This window comes from Sciurus carolinensis, chromosome X, assembly GCF_902686445.1.
Source record: "Sciurus carolinensis chromosome X, mSciCar1.2, whole genome shotgun sequence".
Taxonomy (NCBI): Eukaryota; Metazoa; Chordata; class Mammalia; order Rodentia; family Sciuridae; genus Sciurus; species Sciurus carolinensis.
This window is the reverse complement of record NC_062232.1, coordinates 5,538,871-5,544,870: the sequence shown is the minus strand read 5'-3', so window position 1 is coordinate 5,544,870 and position 6,000 is coordinate 5,538,871. Positions and strand designations below refer to the sequence as shown.

Sequence of the window (6,000 nt, the reverse complement as noted above, 5' to 3'; positions counted from 1 at the left end):
AACAAAGTGATTCACAACTGGGTTAACATTTGGTAATGTCTGGGGATATATCTGGTAGTCACACCTGGGACAGGCACCAATGGTATCCAGCAAGTAGAGGCCAGGGAAGCTGCGGAAAGGTCCCCACAACAGAGAATGATTCAGCACAGAACGTCAACAGTGCCAAGGTTGAAAAATTGTCACCTAACGAATGTCACCATAATATTTATTCAACATGACATTGCCAAGAAATTCCAGATGCAGCAAGTAGATAGCACTGATTGGAGGGGAAGGAGGAATGAAGATTCAGGATCCTTCCCAGTACTCCCCAGGTTTGTGGCCTCAGGGTGCACCATTTAACCTCTCTTGGCAACAGCTGTTTCAACTATTAAAATGGGCTAATGAATCTCCTGCATCTGAAGATCAGTACTGAACCAGCCTGTTCTTAACATTCCTTCCAGTCTCTTGCTCTCCATGCTGCTGGGGATCAAACCCAGGACCTTGCACATACTCGGCAAGAGTCTAACCCCAGCTCCTTCCAGTTCTAGAATGTGCACTCCTATGAAACTTTTGAATGACACCCCCATAATCATAAAAAGAATGTGTCCTCCTGCTGTTGGATCAAACTAATCTCAATTCAGAGTTGGCTAAATAGAAAATAATTGTGCAATATCCCAGGGCTGTAATATGTAACCATTTAATTACAAAGTATCTTTTTTAAGTGCAGAAGAACTACTTGAAAAATTATTCTTTAATGATTCCTGATGACTTTTTCAGTAGTCACTGGGAAGATTCAAAGTTTGGATTACTTTAAATTCTGGTGGTAGAATAACCTTCCCCAGTCTCCAACACAACAGTCTGTTCCCACTGTTTAAGTGGGCATAAATGGACCCATTTTCCTTCACCCTTTTAAATGTGACAGTTAATTACCAGCTGTCAGGCTATGCACAAGCATCACCAATGATCTTAATCCAGGAGAAAAGACAGATATGTGAAATATTGCTGATGCTATGCAACAGAATGTGTGGTTAATGTACATGCATGCACATGAGCTGGGGTGCAACAGTACGTGTGTGCATGTCTATTTGCATATAAACGTATGGAAATAAGGGACAAATGCCCCCAGCTTTTCTGAATCCCCTCCATTCTAAGTAACAAAAACCACAATTTTCCAGTCACATTGGAGCATGTGTAAAAGTAAAGTGGAGCTGGGAATGTAGTTCATTGGTAGAGTGTTTAGCATTGCTGGGCTTGACCAGCATAATCTTTCAACTTCCGGAAATAGGAAAAACCAGGAGGCTACTAAGAATGCAGAATTTTTAGAAATTGGAGTACATGATATCCCTCTCTCCAACTGCTGATGAAACAGTGAATTTTAGAGTTAAAGTAACCTTCTTCTTACACTGTGCAGGGACAAAACACAAGACTTCATATCAAATAGTTTTTTACAACTTATTCCATCTGCTATAAAGACAGAATTTTTAATTTTTTTAAAATTAGATTTTTTTTTAAAGAAATACATGAAATACTAAAGGTCTGCGTTATTTACTTGACATCTTTTCAACTGCTGCCATCAGAAGTGACTTCTAAAACTTTATTTTAAAGGCACAGGCTAATGTGCTTTAAGAAATATTCAGAAGCATACCCTGGCTGGGCAGGGTATACACTCTGACTGCCCACTGATTTTTCAAATAATTCAATTTGATAAAGGGTTTACAAGCTTATTAAATTTATAATAATGACAACCTCTTTCCTGGATTCAACATAAATTCAGTGCACAGCTAAGCAAGTGTCCCCTTCAAGTCTCCAGTTTTGTAATTATGAGAGGACCTGGGGGTGTAGCTCAGTGGTTGAACACTTGCCTAGTCTGAGGAAGACCCACAGGTTCAACGCCCCCAGTCCTGGGAGAGACAGGGACAGAGAAAGTACAGAAAAAAGAAGTTGGGCATCTCATTTGTTGTTCGGACAACAAAGCCATCCCACTTCCCTAATTCATTACCAGGCGGGTGGGTTAGGAGTCACTTAATTTCTTCCTGCTGTGGTGAGGGAGGAAAGCAGAGAAAACCACTTAGTCACCTTCAAAAGCTTCTAGTAGCCAGGAATATTTACATTTTAAAGGGAACTTTGTCCCTAAGAATGGCTGGGCTCATCCCGTCTCAAAGAAACTGACCACTAGGCACTTTCAACTAGAAGAAAACAGAGAGACTGGTTTGCCGTTTGTTTTTACAGGTTTATCCAGATTTGGATGGTAAGTTTCAGTATGAATGTTGTTTTGAGACAAGAGAATTCCAGTCCTAAAGCAACCCTCCCCCAACACATGCATATTCCAGCTGACACACATTAGTAATTTCTTCAAGTCCTACTTTCATAAGCACGAAGAAAAGTTTCTGTAAGTTTCTGCAGGTATCCAGTGCGCAAGGCTGTAGGTCTGGAAGCTGAAAGTCAATAAATATTGATGTGCTAATGGAAATCGAGAAGCTGGGCTGGCGGTAGCTGCCAGCCTGGGTTTCATAGTGATAACGGATGCAGGTCCGAGAGGTGCAGAACCAGCAACCCTAGAGAAGCAAACAGGTGGGGACGATTCTGTCCACCCCCTGGCTCCTAGGAATGTTCCTCCCCTCACCTCCGGGCAGCCCCGCAGGTAGAGGTCGCCCTCTGGAGAGACCGGGAGTCACAGGGGACTCTACCAGGCCCTTTCCCGGAGGGGGAGGGGAAGGGGATCCGGAACCGGAGCCATTTAAACTCTCAGCGGCGCCTGAAGCCTCCGCAAAGCGGCGGAGGAGAAGCCGGAACCACACACCTATGTCAGCCCCGGTGCCCAAATCTCTGCAGGTGACTCGAGTAATCGCACGCTTCGGAACCGAGGACCGCCCCCTCCGGTACCTGTACCCCCACCCCCGACACTCCCTAAGCGTCGCGGCCACCTCAGGACTGTCACCGCGCGGGCCCCGCGGCCGCCTTACCTTGGTGATGACCAGCGGCTCGCCGTGCTCACGGCCGCCCTTCAGGGTGAAGCCCCACGGCGCGCCGCCGCTAAGCTGCACCTCCACCAGGCGCCCGCCGTCGGCCGCCCGCGCCTCGGCCTCCGCCAGGCGCTCGGGCCGCGTACGGGGCTCGGCGCTCTCCATGGCGCTGGGCGCGGGGTGCTCAGCCCCCCGGGCCAGCTCGGTCCGCACCCATGCACTCTGGGGAGCCCCAACCGGCCAGGGACAAGAGAGGCTCCGGGCGCCCTCGCCGCAGCCCGCCACTAGCTAACTTGCACTGCAACTTGGGAGGAAAGTGCCGGCCGGCCCTGGAGGGAGCAGGGAGGGCGGGCGCGCGGCGCGCGGGGGAGGGGTGGGCGGGGAGGGGGCGGGAGGGGCGGGGCAGGCGCTCTCGGGAGCTCGCGCCGCTCGGCCGGGCCGGGGGCGGGGCGCGCGCGCTCGGGGGCTCCAGCCCGGGGCCTCGGGGGTAGGAGGGGGCGGGATCCGGGGCGCGCTCGGGGCCGGGGAGGGCGAGGCGCACGGGTTAGGGGCGCGCGCGCAAGGACTTTGCACCCTCCCGCTTAGGATCCCGTTGGAAAGGGCACTCTCAGGGAATCGGCCGAGCAAGAGCGAGGAGCTCACGCTCCAGGTCAGAGCGGCGAGCAAGGACCCGGGAGGCTAGAGTGGCTGCCCTGCCTCCCGCGCGAGTGCCTGGCAGCGCTTGGAGGCTCAGGGCGAGTCAGCCCGCCGCTCTGGATGTCCGGCCGCAGCAGGTGAGGCGACGGAAGCGCCCGCGTGCCGCCGGGCGGAGCGCGGCGGTGGCCAGAGTCCCGGTCCTTCCTTCTTAGAGCACGCAGCCCTCCGGGCACCCCCGCCTTTGTTGCGACTGGTCCCAGGAGGCCGCACAGGTGAGGGCGGAAGCATGGCAGGAGGCCCTCCTGCGTACCCGCACTGTTCCGGTGCGGCCATAGCTTGGCCCCAACCGCGGGACATTAGGACGGCCTGTCCTTCCAGCTCTCTGTGCGTACGACCGCTCTCCTACCTCGGGCCGTAACACCCGAGAGACTCGAGGGGGCGACCCCGCACTCTGGGCAGAGCGCGGGTCTCGCCACAAAGCTCTGACCCTATGGGAGGTGTCCCGAAAGCCCCAACTGGAGAAGGATTCTCGACCTGTTCCGGTGAGGGCCTTCCCAACCTCCCACAAGTTCCCTCGTGTGGCGCCAGCCCACATAATGAATGGCTTCATATTGGCTCTTTCTATTGTCCATAGTTCAGGAAGTTTTTCCATTCAAGCCTTGCTTTTATCTTTCATAGAATTGTGCCCCGAGTTCTTAATGTCTACAAAGGGGCAGTGGTGGTCTGGATTTAATGGAAGTTTGTAGATAGCTCTGCTCCTTTTCAGTTTCCATGAAATTGCAACCCACATTAAAAATATCTGCACTGATAGGTATTTGCATGCTTTGCAAAAAGGTTTTTTTTTTTTCCCCATTGCTATTTGTATGTGTAGCCGGACGCTGGTGAACACCTGTTTTCCTCAAAGCGGCTCCATCAGGCACTGTTAGCAGGTGAAGATGCTGGGAGCTGATGGAAAAGACAAGCTGGGAATCCACTGGACCAAGAGTCAGGAATCCCTGGGTCTTAAGTCTCTGCCACTGAAACCGGACTGAGGAATTTCACCTCTGGTCTGAGTTTCTTCAGAGGTCATAGGAGGGATTTACACTCCGTGGTCTGCATTCTATGATCATTTCATGTCTCATTCAGACAATTGAATTAAAGAGTCCATATTCCATCAGTGGTGCCTCTCATGGCTTTTGGCACGTGATTACTGTGCCATAAATAACTTCTACACTGCTGCCTCCAGAATGCCTGTAGTTAGAATAATGAGGTGATTTTTTTCTTTTAAATGTAGACTTGTAGAACTAATCCCAAGTGTTATTGGGTTTTATTTATTTTTATTGCAGGTGTGTGCACGTGCTGCAAATTGAACTCAGGTACTCACAGCATGCTAGGCAAGCTCTCTATCACTGAACCCAAACCCCCAAGCATATCTTGGCTGTGATATGATTACATGAATTTACACAAAACTAAATACATGAAGGAGTGCATGTGAAAATGGGAAATCTAAATAAACTTGGTGGATTGTGTTAATGTCAATATCCAAATTATAATGTTGTGCCATAGTTTTATAAGACGTTACCATTGGGAGAGGCAGGTGAAGAGCACATAGGATCTTCTTGTGTCATTTTTTCAAATTACATGTGAATTGACCTGTCAGAATGGCAGTCAACAAGAATACAAACAAGTGCTGGAGAGGATGTGGAGAAAAAAAGAACACTTCACATTTGTTTATGGGACTATAAATTAGTATAGTCAGCATGGAAATCAGTATGGAGGTTCCTCAAAAGACTAGGCATGGAACCATCATATGACTCAGCTATACCACGCCTAGGTGTCTATCCTAAAGAATTAAGCCAGTGTGTGGCACATGCCTGTAATCCCAGTGGCTTAGGAGGCAGGAAGATCAAGAGTTCAAAGCCAGCCTCAGCAACTTAATGAGACCCTGTCTCTAAATAAAATATTAAAAAGGGTTGGGGCTGGGCTCAGTGGTTCAGCAACCCCGGGTTCAATCCCTAGTACCAATCAACCGATGAAATAAAAAATTAAAGCCATCATAACAGCAGTACATGCACAACCATGTTTATAGCAGCACAATTCACAATAGCCAAACTATGGAACCAGCCTAGGTATCCATCAGCAGATGAATGAATAAAGAAAATGTGGTCTACATATATAATGGACTCTTATTCAGTCATAAAGCAAATGAAATCATGTCATTTGCAGGAAAATAGATGGAACTTGAGACCATTACAGTAAGTGAAATAAGCCAAAGTCAGAAGGTCAAGGGTTCTATGTTTTCTGTCATATGTGGAAGCCAGAGAAGAATAAGGAAAAGAAAGTGGGAGGCGGCAGGGGATGATCACATGAAAAGCAAAGGGAAATCGGTAGACTAGAGGAAGGGGGTCACGAGTGGGAGGTGGGGAGGGAGGGGGGAGTGCTG

At 49.4% G+C, this 6,000-nt stretch overlaps 1 protein-coding gene across 9 annotated transcripts in view; it reads left to right on the top strand.

Moving 5' to 3' along the window:
* The first annotated feature begins 2,707 nt into the window (after window positions 1-2,707).
* Window positions 2,708-6,000, top strand: part of Gpr143 (G protein-coupled receptor 143) — a 66,701-nt gene continuing 63,408 nt past the window's right edge. For 5 of the 9 annotated variants that reach the window (XM_047536136.1, XM_047536128.1, XM_047536135.1 and 2 more), the window contains exons 1-3: window positions 2,708-2,858; window positions 3,528-3,715; window positions 4,450-4,507. The gene's annotated coding sequence lies outside the window, so the exon portion shown is untranslated. The other 4 variants (XM_047536130.1, XM_047536129.1, XM_047536131.1 and 1 more) reach the window with 4 other exon arrangements.